This window comes from Adiantum capillus-veneris, chromosome 6, assembly GCF_014529385.1.
Source record: "Adiantum capillus-veneris isolate H3 chromosome 6, ASM1452938v2, whole genome shotgun sequence".
Classification (NCBI taxonomy): Eukaryota; Viridiplantae; Streptophyta; class Polypodiopsida; order Polypodiales; family Pteridaceae; genus Adiantum; species Adiantum capillus-veneris.
This window is the reverse complement of record NC_140936.1, coordinates 139,506,548-139,530,722: the sequence shown is the minus strand read 5'-3', so window position 1 is coordinate 139,530,722 and position 24,175 is coordinate 139,506,548. Positions and strand designations below refer to the sequence as shown.

At 40.9% G+C, this 24,175-nt stretch overlaps 1 pseudogene; it reads left to right on the top strand.

The window, feature by feature from the left end:
• Positions 1-4,823: 4,823 nt before the first annotated feature.
• On the top strand, positions 4,824-8,574 carry LOC147456372 (uncharacterized; annotated as a pseudogene).
• The last annotated feature ends 15,601 nt before the right edge of the window (positions 8,575-24,175 follow it).

Here is a 24,175-nt window from a genome sequence, read left to right as displayed (position 1 = left end):
GGCATTTTTATGGATCCTAAATTCTAAATGCGTCAACAATCGGCCAACAAAGAATCCATGACCGACTTCAAAACAGTGTGCTCCCAACTCTTGGGATAGGAGGATGGGAAAGTAAATTTTGATCAATGATTTGATTATGCTAATAGAATTCGTATGTTTTGGGATCCATGGAATATAGATGCCATTGCCAAAACAAGTGTGTCTCTATGGTGGATGGAGTATTGTGGAGAGAAGGTAAAGGTGCAACACATTGCAGTAAGGGTTTTATCAGTTGCAGCATCAAGTGAAAGCTGCGATAGAAACTGATCGGCATTCGACTTTATGCATACCAAAAAACAAAACCGGCTTCATCCTAAACGGGTTGTTGATTTGGTGTATGTTTTTTGCAACATGAGACTTATCCATAAGCTAGTGACCATTGCAGCAAGACTAGTGAAAAAGCACTATGGTGTCTTTCAAACCTATGAAGTTAAAACTGCAGAAGTTGACGACAAGGACGATATGGAATGGGAGATAGCTTCACACAAGTATGCTCCTTCCCTCTCCTCCCTCTCATGTTCCCTTCCCCTCTTTCTCTCTCTCCCTCTCTCCCACACACACACACATTGTGTGTGTGTGTGTGTGTGTGTGTGTGTGTGTGTGTGTGTGTGTGTGTGTGTGTGTGTGTGTGAGTGAGAGAGAGAGAGAGAGAGAGAGAGGAGAGAGAGAGAGAGCAAATAATGTACACACACATGCATAAACAAAGAACACATATAATGGTGTGTCTATGGAGTATGAAGCACAAGGGTAACTGGTGCATCACACAAAGATGAGAGGGCATGAAGTATGCATCTCTTCACTCGTTGTTTGACACGTAGCACTCTTGCGTTTCTATGCAGAACGATGATGTGTCCTGATCTAAAATTGGGAATTCTATAGGTCATTCTGAAGTGAGAGGTGTAGCATCATGCCTACTACATTCCATGAGTCGACCATTAAATTCTAACTCAGTTTTGTGGTGAGAGATAAACTATTGTACCACATGAGTGAGAATCTAAGTATGTCCTAAAACCACGAAGTGTCCTATAGCCTGCAAGCCAACTCTGTGGTGAGAGAGTAACTGCATCTAGGTGAGCTCTCCTACTGGTAGTCTCTCAAGATCTCAAAATGCAAGAGGCAGTTGCTGATTTCGATCAAAATCGGCAATCGTTCATTTTGTAAGTACTTTTGTCGATCAAACGCAGAATATTCGGGTTTTTAGAGATTATTCGGGATTACGACCTATAATAGAAATTTATATGTATAATTTTTAAAAACCAGACATATAAATGCAATCCAATTGTCTATCTTAACAAAACCGTATGTCCATGGGCTTTGATGGGCTCTTTGAAAGTCGGTTCTATTTTGTACTAATGCCTTAGACCAAAGAGTCAAAGTGCTTTCCAACGAAAGGGCAATCACTTTAGTGACTTTTACCCTTCCGCCTATTAAGTATCCTCTACTGAATTGGCTACCACTGAGACCCATGTGGAGGTCAAGTACTATGCTTTAAACCCCTAACTTTTTGAATTTAGTTTGATTTACTTCTAATGGCTTAGACCAAAGAGTCGAACTACATTTTGGCTAAGCAGTCACTTTTATGACTTTTACCCTTATGCCTACTCAGTATCCTCTGGTGGATTGGCTACCATTTGCGGACCTATGCAGAGGTCAAGTCCTACGCTTCGAATCCTTGACCTTTGGAAGTCGGTTTGATTTAGGGGCACTTAAGCAAGTGTTCCTTTGTAAGGAAGCCTTCCAGGAGGAGACCATCTTCAGGAGGTTGCTATATTTTTTCCATGCATGTGCACAGAAAAAAACCTAAAGGAAGGGTGGGTGCAATTCCATTCGTCCTCAAGTAGCCAATGGTTTAAACTACTCGCCTGTACGAATTCTACATATTGGCATACTAATAAAGAAACTTGGTTTCTTTATCGGATATTATGTGAATATTCTTTCCCCCCTCCCCCACAAAGAAATCCACGTCACCCCCCCCCCCCCCCCCCTCTCTGCGACCTCCTACGAGCGAGCGAGCCAGAAACACAGCTTGCTGCCTCCTCCACATGACAAACATCAAGCGGCTCATATTTCTGCATCAGGTCGCGAGAGTGAGATATCTCTGCACATCCCACGGAATTGCAGGAACAACACACACACACACACACACACACACACACACACACACACACAGATGTGCTCGCAAGGGACAAAAATGCAGCCACCGGATTGACTTTAGAACCCCTTCACCCCCACCATTCAATGCCCTCCGTCGATCTCTGCTCTCTCTCTCGGCTATGTTCTCTCTGCAGCACTGGGATCCATGCCGTCCTCTAATATGCACCCCTCCCCTCCCTCTGTGCATAAGGCCTCATTCCTTTCTGTGTCATCATTCACGACCTCCTCTACTCATGTATCCTCTCTAGTGATTGCCCGCCTGTCTGCTGCAACGTCCAAGCAAACCCACCTCGAGTAGCTTTTGTTGCCTTACAGAGTTACTAGGCAGAGAGAGATGGCTCTCTCTAAATAACGAACTCTCAAGGATGTGGCACCATTGAGAGTTGTCCAAGTGGCGATAGTGTTGACCTGCTAAGTCGGTGTATCAGGTCACTTCTCGGCACTTAGTTTTTTCACAAGGCTCCTCATTTGCACAAAGGGCGATATGTTCAATCGACAAAATTGATTAAACATTTCAGTCCATTCACGGACAGATATCGAACTCTAGAGCCCACGCTAGGAGGCTTTGAATCAAACCACTAGCATACCAAACGTGCTCGTCAAAGGCCGGAGTTCAAACGGTAATGTGGTTTAAACTTTTGGGGGGTGGTTAACCCTTTTAAAAGGGTGCCGGTTACGGATATATGTGACTCTCTGCCACGTCGGCAGAGAGTACGATATCTAACTCACGCCGAGATGGGGCCGAGATAAAGACAATGCTAGGGAGAGAGAGAGAGAGAGAGAGAGAGAGAGAGAGAGAGAGAGATTACCTTCCACCTAGTATTGCATACACATCGTTTTCTGGTTTGTAATCTTTGGTTGCTACCCTAAGACTCTAGGGACATACTCGTTCTTCTTAAAAGAAAATCCCATTACCCCCCAGATATTCCTCCCCCTTCCCTCTTCAACGTTAGCTACCCCTACGCGTCCTCACTCCCTCTCCTGCCTAGCCTCGATCTTGTTTTCACCACAGCTATTTGTAAAAAATATTGTTAGGTGTGTCGGCTGAAACAAGTGGTCAACAGGATTCATCCATACTCAACCCGATAACTGCACAAGTTGGGGGATTTCAAGAGAGGGGATGTGACCTTGCATGCGCACAGAGAGAGAGAGAGAGAGAGAGAGAGAGAGAGAGCTCTCACGTCCTGTTGGGACCTGCACACAAAGAGAGTAGAAGAAGAGGATTTTAACATCGTATGAAGCTATCTAGAGAGAGAGAGAGAGAGAGAGAGAGAGAGAGCGCGCTATTTGTTGGACTGCACCTGAGATAACCTTTCATGCAAAGAGAGAGAGAGAGAGAGAGAGAGAGAGCGCTTCAGTCTTTCTTTCCGAGTCCCACCAGCATCTTTAGATGATTCTCATTAATCTGTATTTTTTTTAATGGGTACAACATGCATCTTTAGATGATTCTCATTAATCTATTATTTTTTTAAATGGGTACGACATACTCATTGACATACTGACAGGTTCTTTATTGTATTACCCAGAATCTTGAGATATTCCCTCTCTCCTTTCTCTTTCTCTATCCCTCCCGTTGACGTCAAGCCAGAACTGTGAAGGTATTTGAACCTGCGTGAATCAGACATTGCCTCGACCCCTGTTGCAGTAACCAATGGCGCAGCTGTCACAGCTCTGAAAAAACTACCTTCGCACATTTTAAAAAAAAGGGATGCTCCTCCACCTGGCTTGTGTCATCCCCTGCACGCTCAACCGCCAACCTTCCTCACGACTACTCCGATCACCTCCCTTGCAGCCTCAACCGCCACCTACTCCCAAGTTTTTGGTGTCTCTACTAGCTTCGTGCGATGCCAACCTGCGCCACTATGCCATCTGCCTGCGTCGCCTTACCTCCCCCATAGGTCTGACTCCCGCATTGCCCGTATCTCCTTTGATTCTTTTCATTTTTTGCTTTAATAGGATTGGGTATCCCATTAAATAGGATTAAAAATGAAAAGGTATTCCTGATGGCTTCAAAAGATATAAAAGGTCAAAAACTCAAAGATTCCAAAAAATCCAAAAAACCTAGATTTAGTGTAATCCCACCTACAAATGGTGGGCTCACACTAAACCTACATAGAGGAGTCCTACCGATATGATTTTAAGATCTCACATAGTGCAAGGAAACTCTACCTACATAGTGCAAGGAAATTCTAAACACAAGGAAATGCTAAAAGAAAGGTAACGGAGAAGGAATGCACTCGCCCACTTTTGGCTTTTCATTTTCAAGGGGCTTTTAGTTTTCTATACCTACCCTTAGCTTATGCATTTGAAATGTTTTGAAAGAATTTTTATTTTTTTGAGATTGGGGGCTACTCATTTACTATTCTGATTAATTCTCCCAAAACCAAAATCATGGACACCTACTACTTGATGTCGACAATAGGGAAATTGGAGTGGGACTATGAGTTTGCCAAGACAGTCTTGGGAGTTTTGACTCTCAGTTCTGCGTTCCGATTAGCTCGCGCACAGGCTTGTAGGGCTTCAAATACCTGCTCTTGGAAGGAGAGAGAGAGAGAGAGAGAGAGAGAGACATGAAAATTGAGAGAGCGACAATTAGCTCAATAGCCATATTTTTTACGATAGCCATTCTCATGAAGTTGCAGGTACTGCAATGTCTGCTCTTCAACTCTTGCACGCAGAGAGAGAGAGAGAGAGAGAGAGAGAGAGAGAGAGAGAGAGAGAGATTTTAACGTAGTAGGCTTGTTCCTGATAGACGGTCTTGTTCTTCTGCGGCTATATTGACGTCGAGGGAACTGGGATAACCTGTGTGTGTGTGTGTGTGTGTGTGTGTGTGTGTGTGTGTGTGTGTGTGAGAGAGAGAGAGAGAGAGAGAGAGATTCTCATGTTAATGACTTCGCTATCACCTGCAGGTTGTAGTTTCTGTCGATCTGCATAATAGCAACGCAAAATCGATTAATTCATCGATGATTTCCATGGTCGAGGTTAATGCTCTCCTGGACTTCAAGGCTCGCATCACAAAGTTTAATAATTCGGCTGCGCTTCTTCGCACTTGGAGTGCCAATAATACACATAACATTTGCTTATCATGGAAAGGGGTTCCTCAGGCCATCACATTGCTGGCATAAACCTAGAAGGCTTTGGGTTGAAAGGCTCTTTGTCACCACATTTGGGAAACCTCACTTTCCTCTCCACCCTTGATCTCACTTCAAATCATTTCTCTGGAGGCATTCCCGCCGAGCTTTCCGCATGCTCCTCTCTGGAAGGTCTATTTCTCTTTGGTAATAATCTCACAAGACCTATCCCTCCATCTCTAGGCTCCCTTTCAAGTCTCAAATATCTTGACCTCTGTAGCAATCCCCTCACTGGCCCCATTCCTCGTCCCTTGTTTACAAATTGCACCTCCCTCCTTGCATTGAGTCTTTGTATAAATGCTCTAACAGGCTCCATACCTATTGGCCCTTGGCATCTTCCTAGACTACAACGTCTATTTTTGCTCAGTAACCATCTTACAGGACCTATTCCTCCAGACATAGGAAATTGCACCAATCTTCAAGATCTAGAGATTAACCATAACAAGCTCAGTGGAACTATCCCAGCTAGTTTGGCAAGGTGCAAGAATCTCTTGAACATAATCCTCAATAATAAATCACTCATTGGCAACATACCACCAGAGTTGGGAAGCTTACCCAATCTTACAATCTTATGGTTGGATGGAAACAACCGAAGGGGTGGCATTCCACAAAACTTGGGTAATTGCACCAACCTTGCCCATCTAGGGCTCGATGGAAATTACCAACTCTCAGGTACCATCCCTACAGAACTTGGCCAACTAGCTCATCTTAAATACTTGATTCTTTGGGGAAACAACCTACAAGGGACCATCCCAAAAAGCCTTGGCAACTGCACAGAGCTCACTTATCTCGAGCTCACTGAGAACCACTTGAGTGGTTTTATTCCAAACAAGATTATGGAATTGAACCATCTACAAAAGCTTATCTTGGCGCTCAACCAGCTATCGGGTTTTGAGAGACCACTCCGTTTTACCAACATGACAAATTTGATTGAGCTAGACTTGGGATCCAATTTGATTAGGGGCCCAATTCCGCTAGAGTTTGGTCAACTACATGGCTTTCAATCCTTAGATCTTGATGACAACCAGTTTTTAGGTATAGTTCCTTGGGACTCTATCTGCAACTGTACTTCGTTGTATTTACTACACTTGGGAAACAATCACCTAATTGGAAGTCTCTCAGGCCAATTAAGAAAACTTTCATCGTTACAATATTTACATCTGGAGCACAATTCTATCCAAGGCTCAATCCCAAATTTGGGGAACTTAAGCTTGGAACAAGGAGACATAGATTTTTCTTTTAATCAACTCAAGGGCACCTTGTTGGATAGCCTCGCCAATGTCTTGAAGAATGTAAAATCTTTGAACTTCTCTCATAACAACCTCTTTGGCAGTTTGCCACCTTGGTTAGGAGACTTGATGATGGTTCAAGAGATTGATTTATCCCATAACCACTTTGTTGGAACCATCCCGAGGAGCCTTGGGGACTGTGATGGCCTTACTTGATTAAATTTGTCTAGCAACAAACTTATGGGAGATATTCCACCACATTTAGGTAACATTTCACTTTTAATCTCAATGGATCTTTCCCACAATAATCTCACAGGGATCTTTCCTTCAACTCTAGAGCATCTGCAATATCTAAAATTATTCAATGTCTCATTCAATAACCTTGAGGGACACATCCCGGTCTTTGGCATTTTCAAACAGCTAAATGCAAACTGCTTTCTAGGAAACCCTGGCTTGTGTGGTCTTGTCATACATAAGCCATGCACCATGCAGGCACACCATCATGTACTCCACCTAGGTTGGAAGAGAATCATTCCTATTGCATTGGCCTCACTGGTGGTAACAATTGCATTCATCGCATTTTTTACCCACAAATATAAGTATAATTCAACGTTCCAAACATTAGCTTATTTGGATCAAGGATACAAAAGCCTAGTCAAAATGAGGCGATTCTCAGATGTAGGGCTCTTAGAATCAACTGAAGGATACTCACAAAGGAACCTACTAGGGGAGGGTGCACTCAGTGTTGTATACAAGGGAGTCCTGCCTAATGGTGAGGTAGTTGCTATCAAAAAATTCAAGGATGTTGGATGCCCCCATGAAGCATTATTGCAAGAGATACATATCATGAGTAAACTAAGGCATAGAAATTTGGTGAGAGTTTTGGGATGTGTCCTCAACCTAGAAGTACATGCATTGGTGCTAGAATTCATGCCAAATGGAAGTTTGGATCATTATCTTGAAGAATGCAAAGATTCCCATAGATTGAGCTTGCCAATAATACTCAAGTTATCTCAGAGGGTTGTTGATGCCTTGACATACTTGCACCATGAATATGATTCTACATGTGTCATTCATGGGGATGTGAAACCTAGCAACATTCTTCTTGACTCCAATTTTGAAGCACACCTTGCGGACTTTGGACTTGCAAAGCTTGGCAAAGGTGCGGTATCTATATCCTCCAACATTAAGGGATCGATTGGCTATATTGCACCAGGTGTGTTCTACATCTTTCCTCCCATTGTTAATCCAATTTTGCAATGAAAATTGTAAGACATTATAAGTAGGAAAAATGTATAAGAAACATAAATAGGTAACTACACGTATGTTCATCCCATCTGCATATAATGCATGCATGCAACTATGTGTGTATATGTTTGTATGTATGTATGGATGGATGTATATATTTATGCATGCACTTATGTACGTATGTATGCATGCAAGTGTATGTTTGCATGTATGTATGTGTGTATGGATGTATGTGTTCAATGGAGTGTAAGACAAGACATCTTAGTTGTGTAGTGCTAAATCAAACTTATTACTGCCATACATACCAATAAATATAACCATTGTATGTGTATGTACCTACAATAAAAACTCATCCTTACAACGCCATTTATGGAAGGTAGCTTTGGGCACCTTGATTGGAAATTGACATTTATTCTTGTTGCAGCCATTTAATGTTCCAGAGTTTGCATATTCTACAGAAATCACAACCAAGGTAGACATATATAGCTTTGGGGTGATTGTGCTTGAGATGGCGACGGGGATAGGACCAACTCAAGGGCTCTTACAAGGATTGACCTTGCATGAATGGGTCAAGCACAAGCTATCATTACAACATGATGTAAATCTAAGGAAGATTGTACATGAGTCGTTATTTTTGGGTCCTTTCTTTGATCAATTTGATGAATCAAAAATGCGGTGCCTCTTGCACATGGCTATGGCATGTACTGCAGTTCTACCCAATAAGCGCCCAACATGTAAAGGCATTTCTTGACTCTCAACTAGTATTCGATTAGGTGGCACCTAAGTTTGAGCATCAGCTTTCCATCTATTTACTTCAAAAGTTGACAATCTTCATTGTTTCTTAAAATCACATTTTAAAAAACACAGTCAAAAGATTTTAAAGAAAAGAGTAGTTGTGCTTTAAAGACCATGAAGGTTCCTACAAGGTGTATCATAAGTTTGAGTTGTGAAATACCAATGACATTTGTATGTAATTTTCTAATTCTATCTTAACTGAATTCCAATATGACTCAATTGTATGCAATTTTCTTTTATCTTTTTGTAGCGGAGCATACTTTCTTGTGCATGGAGCTAGCTTGGTCGGTTGAGCATCCGTCCTCCATGATGGGTTCGAATGCGGCCAAGCAACCTTGCTAGCACTCACGGATGCCCATTATATGATTCAAATTTTGTTTTAATCTTAATTGAATTCCTCTATGGCTTGGAACGAATCACTAGCTGAGTGGTCTTATGAAGCTTTTATGGTTTGAAGGCAACCAGATTTTACGAAGGTTGCCTATAATTATAGCAAGCTTGCAACCACAAAGTTGTCTTATGTTTGCACTATTTTCTTCATTAGTATTCGTAAGCTCGAACATGATCCATCACTACTGGTCTACGCTCTACCTCACGGGCTCTATGGAGGAGAGCTGTGTGGGTGAAGTCATGTGCTATTGCAGTAGGTCGTTGGGCAACGGCCAGTGCAAGGGGGCTCCCGGCTGCCGCCTGCCGGCCCCTAGTCTCCTCTTAACCAATTCCCTTTCCACTTAATTGCATTGAGATCATGGTAACCCAATGAGCTAACCATGTGCGCATGTTCATTTCCTTGAAATGGATGCATCTTCACTTATACTTATGCTTGTCTAAGTTTACACCTCGGATGTTCGAGTTTACAAAATATGTCCGAGTTTACTTTTTAAACATCGAACAGCGGGGTGTGTCTTTGCTTTTTTGTGTGGAATTCTCCTTTGGCGATTCTATGGCGGGATCTTCATTCAAGACCCTGTGTCATTTAGTCTTGAGGTCGGCTTGGTGCCTTCTTCGTTTGCCCTTTGATGGCTTTATTTATCTTTGGCGTTTATGCGTGCTAGTTTTGGTGATTTTCTCTTGTCATAGGGGGTCACTAATTTGAGCCATGGCAACTCCTTGGTATTCATGGTATACACTATGTTCTCTTTTTCTTTTTTAATTCAATTCCGCTCATAATAGGTGAGCATTGCTTTAGAAAAAATACTAATCTTTAGAGAGAGAGCCACTTTTGTGGTTTTTAAGGAACACTTGTAACAAATTTGAGACTTTCCATGGCCATCGTTACTTGGTTGGCCTAGATCATTTTTTCACAAAAAACAGCCAAAGATGCAGCTACTTGCCAACATGAAAACCGTTGATTAACATGTGATTGGATGTAAACACAGCGGGAAACTTTTGAATTTTTCGTTGCTCCAAGCATCTAAAAGTGTCCAGCATAGTTTAATTTTTTGTAGATTTATCTTATTCATGGCACTTCTTTATCTTATTGTCTTCTATCAAGGATTCGGATGATGAGTTCTACCATCCCATGAGGTTTACAAGAGATCACTAGTATAGATGAGCCAACCAACTACATCTTAGGAGCTTGAAATGCTAGAAGCTACAGAAGAAGAAGAAGAAGATTTTCTACCATTCATGAAACCGACAAGGTGCTAGAGAAGTAGGAAAAGCATGATAGAAACTGAATTAATAGTAGCATCAATAGCTATGGTGAACATTGTAGATGGTGAAGTTGATGTTGATGGTGGCACCTATGAGTTAAAGAAAATGACTCGCAAGGGTGGAACTGTCGTGGTCAATGTGGGCCAATGGTAGAGAATTTTTGGGTAACTTGAGGAGGGTAACGGGAGGAATAGTGGAAATACAAGGGGAAGAAGTTGGTGAAGATGATGAGATGAGATGGAAGTGGAACAAGGGGAGATTTGTGTTGAGGAAGGGGGCATGAGCAACATGATGGGATGGTGGTCTCATCTACAAAAGATCTTGTATGATGGAGAGGAGAAAAAGCAGAGTATGGAGAATAACAAAAGTTGATGCTACTTGCAAAGAAGCATCAACATGTCTCTAGTGTTTTTGCTAGGCTTGTGGCACCATGCCATGGCACATGTCTCCCTCCCCCAACCTCCCACCAAAAGCCTTGCATGATCAAATCTATTGCAAAGGTCATGTCTTGTTCTTGAGTTTGTCCTTCATGAAGACACTAATTATGCCGGCTCGAGAGGCTATTGTCGATTCATCAAAGTTCAAATGATGCTTGCTTGAATATATGAAATCAATGCAATTGAAAACTCAGCCATGGAAGCTCTATACTATAGTATCCATCTTTGCTCTTCTGTTTGCCCCTATGCTATGAACAAGTCCACTTGGCTCTTTGGTTCCAATTAATGGGACACAATCTTGGGCCCACATGCCTCACGCAATTGCATGGATTAAATTCTTACACGACCCTATCCTACAACCAGGGCACAAATGTTGTAGAGGATGACAATGCTTTTCTAATTGCTATGGATCGACGATCATGCATAGCGCAAAGCGCCTCCTTTTCCACCCATAGTAGTGCTTTTTCTTTGTATCTTTTTTTGTCCCCAATGAAAGAGGACGAATCAAAGATTTGTAAACACGACTTAAGTATTTTTCATTGTTGTGGGACGGGTGTCTAAACTCACTCCTATCTTATTGCAAACGTAGCGAGAACCACGAATATAATTGTCAATCCATGGGAGGAAGCTGACTCGACTAGTGCATAGAGGATACAAGAGGTTGTCAATCTCTTGGAAAACAACAAAGAACTCGCATCTAACTCAAGCTACACTCAAATGACTGAAATCACCAAAAGCTAATCGCTCATCGGCAAACAAATCATATCTGTTACAGCATCAAACGACATCCAAACGTTACGAAACTTCTAGGACATGTTATAAGACCTAAGCACGCATGCTTATGGTCACAAATCTCACTTTAGGTCAAGTGTAAAAATCGTGATTATTAACAGCAGTGAGTTTTTGACCTAGTCGTTTTCGACCCAGAATGTATCTAAATGCTTAGCAATCACGCCCCAATACCCCACCTATACTTAGTTTTTTATTTTAAAGTTTAAATTCCTACTTATGATGAAATTAGACCGCGGGTCAGTGACACCAAAAGCTACAGATTACCAGGAAATGCTTACATCAATGCATAGAGCTCTTACTTGCGGTTGCAACGCCCGGGGGATTCACTCTATATACAAAACGGGACGCCACCTGCAAGCAGACAACTTTGATATACAACTCATATTAGAGCAGACAACTTTCTACGCTTATACGACAATCAATGTAGAAAACTATCATACCCCTATCTTACGTATAAAATTTAGGTATCGCATGATCTAATTGAGTAAAACTAGTCAAAGAGCGTGTAGCATAGAGATGTATTGGCATTGTACTAAGGAACCACTTCTGTTGATAACTAGATGTACCATCAATGTGTCTTAGTTTGAGTTTCAAACTATGTGCATGTTCAGCCTGCACTCTAGCTACTCTCAATTTTGACCCATCTAAATTACTCAAAAAAACATGGTTAAAAAGTTGTGTTAGGTTCTTCGTGTGAATTTGCATCTATACAAACTCTTTACAGCTTTCATCCCTCAACAAATGAACTATAATCACAAAACAAGCACTTGATACAAAGCAGTGTTAGTTCTTGCATGTATCTTTGTAGCTATTGACTCACAAGTTCAAGGGTAGACTCTTTTGGGAAGCCATAATTTTGAAACACAAAAACTTCCTCTCATTTTCACCTTTTTTCACTTCTCCCCCCATAAATATGATACCCCCTCCCTTATTTTTAAGCTTAAGAGATAAATTATTGGGAGCCTGCCTCTAACTTATACGCTTATATAACTTGTAAAAGAACCCCCCTCCCCTGCACTTACGTGGTGCGGTAAGTTTTCCATGGTGAATCCCCCGGGTTGCAACGCAATAGACGCGACTGCAATGTGACAACCGAGGAGGGAGTAGGAAGCTCGAGAAGGAGAGAAGTGAGCGCCGTTAGCTCACGTTGTGTTTCTATTATCCAAAAACTTATAAAAAACTTACAAAAATTGGCTTTTATACCTTAGCCAAGGTTTTTGGTGGTCAAGACTCAAAACTAATAATTTGGGAGCTCTAACTAAAGACAGGTTCATACAATCTGGAAGCTTGTAACCACGGCTCATCAATTACAATGTTTGTCTAGAAAGTAGGAGTTACAATATTCTCGATTCATCAAAATAATAAGTGTTTTTACAATAAAAGCCCCGGGGAGGTCACCTAAGAAAAATGTAACCTATCACGTGAGTTCAACAGAAGGGTATTTAAAGTTCTTGTAACTTACATAAATATATATACATAAGGACATTATTTTTTCAAATTTGAAAAAAAATTGCAGATTTTTAAAGAAAAGGGTACATTATATTCCTAACAAAATTTACAGATAAGGGGTTTTACAGACATGTATTGAATGCACGTGATATGGTAGTTTTACACATAGTGAATCCCCCGAGATAAAAGCTCCGAAAAAATGGTATGTGAGTTAGCTTGCTGCTAACATCCCCCCCTCCTTGAGTTAGCTTCATGGGCTGAAGTAGTCTTCGGATTGATGGCTGGCGAGGTGGTCTTTAAGCGCATGGAGTGCTTTCTCATATCTGAGTCTTCACTCTTTGTCAGGAACCTGTAAGAACTGCATGGTGACTCTGTTTTAAGCTCAATGGCTGAATAGCCAGCAATCTGGATGTGAGGTTATTAATCACTGGCCCAAATATCTTCGTTCGACAAGTGAAGAAACTTGTATAAAATGCTTCCTCAAACGCCAACATATTACTTGAGGACAAAAACATGCATCTGGCATAGAAGCCGTAAAGGACTTCTTCGGAAGGCTAGCCACTCAGGTCGTAGCAGAGACCCTTAGTACCTTCGAGGAATGACATCCATGGCACTCTCGCTTGCTCTGGCTCGTGAAAAGCTTGAAGACATGTGAGCAGCATTCTATAAATTTTATATAACATGGCACATGATAGGTCAGGAATACTTTTGAAGAAAGTCATGGCGCCCGTTAGGGTTTTCACCATGTATTCCTCTGTTGGTGTTCCTTGCTTTGGAGCTGGCAATCGTGGATAGTTCAGCCATGTAGGCTGCTTCTTTTTTAATGCTTCAAATGCTTGCCTTGTCCTTATCCTTGGTACAAGACAAAATGTTGGGTCTTTTTGTAGTGTGGCAGGTGCTCTTGTGAACAGAATCAAATATCTTGGATTCTTGTTCAACCAACTCTTTCTCCACTTGGGGTGGACATCCTCTGTGCCTTCTGACTGCATATCTTTGTATAATCTTTCTTTGACCTGTAATAGCTCTACCTTGATCAAAGGGTATGGAAAGGATTGTTGATGCCATTGTGCATTGATTTGGTTGGGAGTGAGTTGAGTTACATTGACTGAGTGAAGAATTCTCAACTCCCATCCATTGCTACTTTCCATTCGGCATCTGTCTCCTAGGAAACTTGATCCTTGAGTGCATCTTCCTTAGCTTTAGACAGCTTGACCATGGGCACTTGCACGGCATCAGTCAATGGTACCTGAAAGTCTTCTTCTCCTCGTAGCCCTTCTGTCGGCTGTGTTTCCATCTCAGCAAAAGAGACTGAGGGAATTTCGATAGTTGGTTGCTCTGAGGGGCCTGCTTCTTCTTGTGTCTCTGGTTGTCCCTCTCTCAGGAGCTGATTGACTCTTTTTATCTCTGCTATCTCCTTGAGCAGTTGCTCTTCTCGTTGTACCCACATCAGTGCAAGATATCTTCTCTGTGATTTCTCTAGCTTTAGCTCTAGCTCAAGTTCCTTGTTTTTCTTTTCCAAAGTCTTATAGATTTCATCTGTACCTTTTATTGAAGCGACAACAAGATTTTCTCTGATCTGTCTCAAAAAGCTTCCTGATCATTGATCCTTTGCTCTGAGTATTGTAGAGAATTGTTTACTACATCGAGCTACACTTGGATCTTATGTATTGATAGAGTTGTGGTTAGGAGTTCATTTGTTACCTCTGTCAGCTGTTGATCTTTAGTCTTGCATGCATCCGATAACTTTGTTAGAATTCCTCCTAGCTCCTCCATTTCTTTCTGCTGTTTCTCTTTGGCTAGCTCGTGTTGTTTGACTTCAGCTTTCAGCTCTTGGACTTGTCTTTGTAGATCTGAGATGACATTCATCCTGTCTTCTAACTCTTCTTGTAGAGGATCGATGACCATTTCCAGCTCCCTAGCCTTAGCACTACGGCTAAGTGCTACTGTTCGCATTTTTTCTGTCATCTGTTTCATTTGCTCGGCAGATTCCTTTACTTGCAGGATGACTTCTTCATTTGTCTCCCATTCTTCAGACTCTGTAGGCTGTCTAGATGTTTCAGCAGTTTCAGTGTGTGGCTCCTTGGGTGGTGCTTGGTGGCTGTTTGTTGTTGCGGCGGGGGTTGTTCTTCACCTTGAGGCATTGCGGTTGCCTCATCTGCTTTTGCTTCTTGAGGTTTTGTGGATACCTCTGTGGTTTCTTGTTGGGTGGTTGTAGAAGGATTTGTCTCTCTGTTTGTTGCTTTGGGCTGCTCAAAACTGGCTGTTGCTTGAGCACTGTTCAGGCTCCTTTTCTTTGGCTTCATTGCCCTCATTGGGTCTAACTGTTGGTGAATGGCGAGGGCTTGGCATTGGATGGTCTGCCTGTTCTGTAGCGGGTGAGGTGGGCTTTGGAGACATCTCCTCCTGATAGTGCTGTGTCTCTCCTTGTTCTGTAGCCTTCGCTTGTCTATGTTTCTCAACCTCGTCTTCTCTTACTTTTCTCTCAGCTTCTTGAGCTTCTTTTAATTTTAGAGCTTTTGCCTCTGCATACATGCGTTCAAGAAAGTATGTGGGGTCCTCTGCTTCCTTCCTTGCAGGGTTCTTGGTTCTGGGTCCCCTTATCTCTCTTGGAACCCACCTTTCCAGGTCCTCACCTGCAGCTTGGCGGCTTCTTTCATAAGTTTATTTTTCCCTTTCAAACCTCGCCTTCTTTTGTCGAGGTTTCTCTTGGTGTGCAGCTACATCTTTCTTCTTCATCTCTTCAATTCTGACCCTTCTCTCCTCATTGTCTGAACTCTCACTGCTATGAGCTTCGTGGGAGCTTTTGGCAGATTCTTCATCAGATTTATAAACTCGCTTTGATGAACGCGTAGTTCTTGGAGAATGTTCTGCAAATACAATCCATGTGTTTTGATTTGGGCTGACAGCAAATTTTCGGCCATGCCAATAGCATGGTATGCTATTCTTGTTAGTACTTCAAGCGTACCCAGATATGTGATTTTACCTTCTTTCTTGGTGCCCTTCGACGTTGTCAGCACATATTGTCATTGATCAATCGGTTGCTTGGTTGTCACTTCAACACTTGGGTGAAGGTAGTTGCAGCTGCATGATTTGGTGTGGTGTACCGTGGTGGTCTCTTTTGCTAAGAAGTGGAAGTGCTGATGGTACAGACATGATGGTTCTTCCACTTGCCTTTGGATGAGGTCGGCAAAAGTTGCAACAGCAATCTCCTTGGTGAATGTTCCTACTGTCTTTCTATCGCAGGACCGCATTGTCACCCCTTCAGTAGGCAACATCAGTGCCTCGGCCACAATTTCCTTTGTGATTACCACTTCTACTTTCTGCCCTTGTTGGTCGGTGATTTGGGCTGATCTATCCTCTTTAATAGTAGACAATAACTCATAGGCTTTTTGGAAACCTACTCCGCATGGTTTCTGGTCGTAGAATTCCTTAAGGCCCAGCCTTTTGTTGTCTTATTTTGTGTCTGGCTTTGCAGCTACATCATATATTTCTTTTGGTAGCATCTGCAGCTCTACTTGGTGTCCTTCTTCACTCTTGAACCTGCCTGTGAAAACCATGGTGTTTTTTTCTTCAAGCTATTCTCTTGACAAATATGTTTCCTTGGCCGTCTTCACTGAGCTTGGGTCTAGTTGTGGTAGGGTGGCAGCTCTTGCAACTTCTCCTTCTAGGACACCCTTTTCTTGGCCTTCTCGGCAGCTTGCATTGCTCCTATTAAGTCAATACAGTGCCAAAGTTAGAAAATTCTGCAAATTCTTCTCTGAAATGCCTTTGAGTCTGAATTGCTGACAAATTGAGTCCAATTTGCTTCAAGTCAATTTTGGAACATGCATAGATGCATAAAAACATGTAAAGATCAAAATCATAAAGTTCAAGCAAAAATCTGCAATAAAAGTAAATAATTGTGATTATTTAGAGCTGAGGATTTTTCTCAACTTTTTGCATTTTTGATATCATAGGCTTGAAATATATATCCATTAGGTGCTCTGAGTGAAGTGTAGGCTCAACTGAGTGCACTGGGTGAAAATGGTGCCAGATTTAGGCTTTCACTCTCTGAAATAGTAGATATATAGGGATTTTGAGTTTTTGAGATCCAAATTAGCTCAAATTTGGTCAGTGGGCTTGGGACATCATGTGCTTTGGTCCCATAAGGTCAAAGTTGCAATTTTCCTCCATCTTGGCAAGAAAGTAAAAAATCGCAATTATCAACTTTTTTCATCAAAATGCACATTTTTTGTTGCAACTTGGTTCTAGGCATGATGTAGACATAGATCTGTGTATGAGATATGGGGTAATTTGGATGAAAAAATGTGACAAATAACTCAAAACTTGGATTATAAAGTCTACTTTGCGTTTTTTGACAATTTCTAGGTTTTTCTTGATCATCTGGCTCATACTTGAAATGTGGCATGTATTAGGTGTGTACAAGTGATAGGTGAAGCGAAGGTACCATTTTCAAGTGAAAAAAGGACAAAAGTAAATAATCACGATTATTTACAACAGTCAATTTTTTTTTGCTAAACTTGATAATTTTTTACCTAGACATATTCAATACACCTAAAACAAGTCCTAAATTGAATTTGGTAAAGTTTTGTCTTGTCGGCATCACTTCGTACTTTGTCGACTCTGAAATCACTGACTTTTGTGACTAGATGGTTTGTGGAGTAGATTAGTCACTTTTGAAGCTATGGACTTGTCTGCTACATAGTCCTGAAGCTACCCATCCAATTTTGGCCCATTTGGAGTCAGTTTGACTTCATATGTTAAATTTGACGTTTTGTATCCTTCGAGCTATTTTATGTTGTTGGAGAGCTTGCCTTAATTGTTTTTATGAAACCATCCATGTACATTGTGTATAGACCCAGTCTATAAGCTGCCTGTGGACTCAGAATCCAATTCTGGAATCTGGCAAAAACCTAGCTTTTCTACTTGGGACCCCCCTCGACCCCTGCCGAATAGTCATCTGGTGATATAGAAGTGTTCTATTATATAGGGGCATGCTACAATTCAAGTCTCGGCCGATTTGGTTTAGCTGATAGGCCGCTATGGTCAATTTTTGGTCGTAGGAATTCGTGCACTGCTTGATTTCTAGGGTTTTTTCCTTGAGCTTAGACTTGCTACCGGCCATATAGAAGTGATCATCGATAAGCAGAGAGCTTACCCCTCATGTCTCGTGTGAGACGGCGCTATAAACGGGCGACTGTGGACTCTGAAAATCGCGTGCAAAGAAGGTCGAGAGCTCTCTTCTCCAAGGGAGACTAGTGGAAATCACGTGATTTTGGGCTACCTTGGATATCTATACTCGGACTTCCCAAACTTTTTTTCCCCAAGTTCCCTGTTAGTCCTACTAGGCCGTGAAATCTATGTTAGACTCAAAAATTTCTTTAATGGGATTCCAGTAGCTCATTCTGCAAGAATTTTCGAAAGTCGGCCTTGGCCGCCTAATTTAGACTTCTCGCTTCCATCTGTCGATTTGATTGAAATTTTTTGTGTCTGGCCACTTTGTCCTTCTGATCATTAGCGTATCTTCAGTTTTTCCATCTAAGCTCATTTGCTATTTATTATTAATTTTTGACATGTTTATTGAAAAAATCAAAGAAAATAACAAAATGCGCTAAAAAAACAAAGTGAAAATCCGATAATTAAGAAAATCCATTGAAAAACACAGCTTTATTGTTTTTTGGGGGATTTTTCCATTTTTAAGTTCCAATATCAAGAAAAATGATGAAAAATAACCAAAAAAGACTATTTTTTTAATGATTTTCTAATAGTATATACACTATTTACACTCATCGGGGAGATGTTATCAGTTAAATTTCCCCTGTTGATGACTTGTTAAGGGAATCATTACGTAATTTTGTAAAAAATCACACGTTAACATCAAACTTTTTCCTCCCTTTTCAAACATTGCCCCTAATTACTTAGTTCCCTTCTACCCCCTCCTAGATGGCGTACTCCCGGACGACTGCGTGCATGGTTGAACAATGGTGTCTATGCATAGCCTTGGTTGGCTCTACCATGCCTTGAAGATCAATGCAGTTAAAGACATTATGTTGTGCAAGAGTTGGGTCTTGAGTAATTAACTCAAGGGTTTCTGATGTCGAGGTTTCTTTTTTATGTCTTCCAAAGGGAAAATCTTGTAGCTTGTGTGCTCTTTGCTTTATTGTACCATCAAGATGCTATGACATGCTGATTTTTTGAGCTATCGGTATCAATAATGATGGTTGTCGAACGTTTACCCGCCATTGGTATCTTGGTTTGTCTTGGTCAGAATGTTGTGGTTGAGTCTTTTGAGACTTAACTCTCCATTTCTTTATCAGATTTACAGTTTGCGAAGAAGATAAGTGCTCCTTTTTCTTCCAAATACATTTTGTTTTAGGTTCCCTGCTCGAAGATGCTCCTCTTTGTGTTTTGAACCTTAGAACCATCTTTGGTACAGTAGATGATGTTTTGGGCACCCAAATTTGAATCGGCTTGTCCTTAAGCTATACTTTTGGTACCCAAATTTGCATGACTCCTTGCATGCTACTTGTAGCATTTTCTTGTTGATAGGATGGAGAAGATTGATTGCTTCATGGTTTCCTCTACTGGTAACCTCCTTTCCATTCCTCTTTGCTTGGTGCAATTGGAACAATGAGTTGTCCACCTTTAGGTGATAGCTTGAGTTGGTTGGTATCCCAATATGGTACTGCCTTGTATGTCTGCATCCATGAGATTTCAAGAATCATTGTTTCATTCATGTGTTCATCTGGTAAGCATACAAATTGATGTGGACATGAACATCCGTGTACTATCACATTTCAGTTGACTACTCCCAATGTCAGTGTTGGGTTCTTGTTGCATCCTTTAATAGTCGACATTCCTGTTTTCAAAGACTGTCTCGTTGCTTTTTTGTATGTGGAATAACTAACTACATTTACTTGAACTCCTGTGTCGACCAATTTATTTGTGCTATGATTGTTCAGCAATACTCCGAAGGTCCATTCCTTCTAACCATTCATCATCCCTTGACACCACATATTTCTGTAATTCCCATAGTCATTCATCTAGTTCCAGAGTGTTGATGGGAATAGGTATTTGTTGATTTTTGAGAGTAGCTTTTCTTTTGAGTACTCGAAGTCGAGCTTCCTCATAGACTTCATCAATAACTTGTTGTTGTTTTATCTTTCTTTGCTTTGTTGTATGCATCTTTTCTAGCAATTCATTGTTAGTGGCAAATTGTACTTCTTTAAACGGAATCCACTAATCCAATTAGCCATTGGTTCACCATCTAGGGTCGACAACTTAACTGCTCCACTTGGAGATACATCTTCAATGATAAACGGTTCATTTCCCTTTTTCTTAAACTTGGGAATGTGTTGCTTAATTAAGGGAATAGACTAAAACTAAGTCCCCTTTTTTGAAGATGTTTGTAACTAGATGGGAATCAAAAAGCTGTTTTTGTTTCCGCTTTTGTGCATAGACGTGAGCTACAGCAGTTAGCCTTTGCTCATCGAGCTTTTCTAAATATTCAAGTCTCTCTGAAAATTCATGTCCAGTCCACTCAAGATCCTTAGCTATCCTTAGTGTTGGCAATAGGAATTCTATTGGAAGTATGGCATCAAGGCCATAAACAAGGTTAAAGGGTGTAGCATTAAAAGCAGTCTTGAATGAAACTATGATAAGCCCATAGAGTGGCATGGAGATTCATTTCCCAATCTGTCTGTCCTCAACTAACCACTTTAGTTAATACCGACCTAAGAATTTTATTTGTATGCTCAGCTTGTCCATTTGCTTGTGGGTGATAGGGAGCTGATTTGTTATGGATGACCATAAATTCATTAAGCAGATACTCAATTACCTCATTGAGGAAATGAGTTCCCATATCACTGACAATTTCTATTGGCAGTCCATATCTTGTGAATACATTCTCATACAAGAATGCAGTTGTGGTTTTGGCATCATTCTTTTGAGTTGCTTTAGCCTCTGCCCATTTGGTCAAATAGTTTGTAGCTACAATGATATATTGAGCTGTGTTCGATAAGCAGGTGGTTGTATTGGCCCAACAAAGTATATACCCCATTTTGCAAAAGCTCTAAACCCCATCATTGGTCTTAAGGGCATGCTATCTACACAGGTTGGCATTTTAGCTCGTTGACATGCATCACACCTTTGAACATATTCTTTGGCATCTACAAAATGTGTTGGCCACCATATGCCTGCCATTAAGATTACTCTCACGGTGGTCTCACTAGAAAAGTGACCTCCAACTAATCCAGCATGTGCTTGTTCTATAATGGGAATATATTCGTCTTCATTTGCACAAAGACGCAAATGTTGATCTTTTCCTCTCCGATACAATTGGTTTCCAATAAGAGCATAGTCTATTGCTTCAGTTTCAATTGCCCTTTGGTGGCGTTTACTCATATCCTCAGGAAACGTTCAGCTTGATAAGTAAGTAACTAGATAGTTACTCCACTTCGGGACAAGTGATGTTAGGAACAATGTCACGTGAGGTATGGGTGCTTGTTTTTTACATTGAGGACAATTTTTTACAAATGAGTGAACATCCCTCCTCATAGTTGGCCAAAATACTCCAAGTCTCAAGATCTGTTGCATAGTTTGGCCTTCCGCAAAGTGAAGCCCTACTATGATAATATGTGTTTGACTTAGGTATTGGTTTTTCTCCTCAGGGTTAATGCATAAAAGCAGTATTCCATCTCGATTTCTTTTGTATAGCCTTCCAGCTAGTAGTTGATACATAGCCGATTGCTCAATTACAGTTGTCATAGGAAGTGGTATTTGCGAATCCACTTGAGCTATGGTCATCAATGATACCATATTTTCCGACCATCGAGGTATCATTTCCACGGAGAATAGATATGCATCTACTAGATCATCCCCGAGGGATTCACTAGTAGTACTAGGAAGACATCACCCGCGTGCACCAAAATTGCCATTTTACCCCCTATATACGGTACCCTCGTTTGTAAAATCTACCTTTTTGGCCTCATAACCCCCCCCTATGGTACACTCATGTGACACCATACGGTAATCCTTAGTGAAGACCCCGGGAGATCATCGTCTACTCCCTTAGGTGGTTCTCGTGAAACAATCCTTGACAAATGATCTGCTCTTTGATGAGTGGTGCCCTTTTTCACAACTACAGTGAAATCAAATTCCAAAATAATGATGAACCATCTCACTATTCTTCATGTGTTGCATGGCTTGTTGACCAAGTACAATAAAGTTGGGTGGTCCACAAAGAACACAAATTTCTTAACTAAAAGATAATGTCTATACTTTTTGATGGCATAGATCATCCCTGTGGTTGTGTAGTTTTTCTCTGCCATATTCAACTGTGGGCTAGCATAAGAAATAGGAAAATCAATTTTCTCGTCTCCTGGTTGAGCTAGGATACACCCAATGGCAAAATTGGAAGCATCTACATGTATGTGGAATATCTTATTCCAATCTGGTGCTTTCAATATTGGAGCTAAAGTGAGAGCTTGCTTAAGCTTCATGAAGGATTGTTCACACTCATCGGTCCATTCAAAGTGTGTAATCAAGCTGTACATGGGTTTTGCAATTATAGCGTACATGTAAATGAATCGCCTATAATATCCACAATGTCCCATGAAAGCTTGAACCCCTTTGACTGTTGTCGGTCTAGGCAAATCAGTAATCACATGAATTTTATCCATATGAGTAGCTATGCCATTTTTAGACACTATATGTCCAAGAATTTTTCCTTGTCTACCCATAAATGTGCACTTTTCAGGATTTACGCAAATCCTATAAAGTCTACATTTTTCGAATACCTTTTTGAAGTGTTCAAAATGATCAGCTTGGATTGATGAATGTACACATAGATCATCCATATATACTTCCAAGAAATTCCGAAGATATTCTTTAAAAGCATGGCTCATCAGTCTTTGGAAGGTGGCAGGAGCATTAGTTAACCCAAAAGGCATAACCCGATAGGCAAAAATACCCCATTCAATGGCAAAGGCGGTTTTATGCTGATCTTTGGGGTCAACCAAAAGTTGATTGTATCTCAAAAAGCCATCTAAAAATCTATAAGCTTCTTTTGCTCAGTGATTGGAAGAGGAAAGTTAATGGTAGCTACATTCACTTTCTTGATATTGACACACACCCTTAAGTTTCCATTTTTCTTGGGTACTACCACAATTGGAGACACCCAATCTGTGTGTTCAATTTCATAAATGAATTTGGCCTCCTTTAGCTTTTCAATCTCTTCTTTGATCTTCCTGGCAAATGTTTCATTATATGTGTATGGCCTTTGTCTACTTGGTTTTTCATCATCTCTCATCGATATGGTAGGCTGACAGATTTCTGGGTCAACACCCTTGAGATCCTTAGAAGACCAAGCAAAGATATCTTGGTATTCTTTTAGTAAGCTTACCAAAAGCTCTTCTTCTTCTTCAGTCAGGTCATTTGCAATGTAGGCAAGTCTAGGCTCCTCTCTTGGTTCGGCCAGATCTATCTTTTTTTGCGTTTTCAGGCCCTTCGTAGGACTCGCCCTATTTTCGTAGTTCCCTAACAGGTTGTTGGACTATGATTTTTCGGTCTTGGAGAGTATACTTCTTGTAATGGGATGGAACACTCATTACATCTTTAACTTCCTCCTCATTTGTTTCCATTTCAGTTGTACATATCTCCTTTAGAGCTTTCTTCAACTCTTCATACTTCTTTTTTCCTTTAACTCGAATCATGGTTGGATCCTTGTCCTGGTATTTAGGTTTTGCTTGAGTTTCCTTTCTATTTTTTCTCAATGTTTTTGATATTTCCTGCCTTTCGCTTAAAGGATATCTACCAGTGATTTTGTCCTTGACACAATCATGTGCATCTATCTGCATCAGAAATTGTGTTCTACTGGAGACTGATGACATAGGTCTAGCTTTTAAATTTTTCGTGTCTCTTTTTCTTCTATACCATTTCTGTCTTCTAGGTTTCTGGTTTGGAAAGTTAAAAAATCTTTTCCTCTCCTCCTTTCATGAGTAGTTTAGCACTCACATGTTCTTTTTCTGACCCCGAATCATCTAAGGTAGCCAAATGTTCTTCTAACTCATATGCTGCATCATAGTAGAGGTCTGAAAAGACTTGTTGAGCTTTCATCGAGTCCTTGGACTCTTGAATTTTGTATTCAATGTGAAGGGTTGAGATCATTTGGATGGGAATTATGTCATAGCCGTCCTCATTGCAAAATTGAGCAGACATAGACGTATTTATACATACATCCATCGTT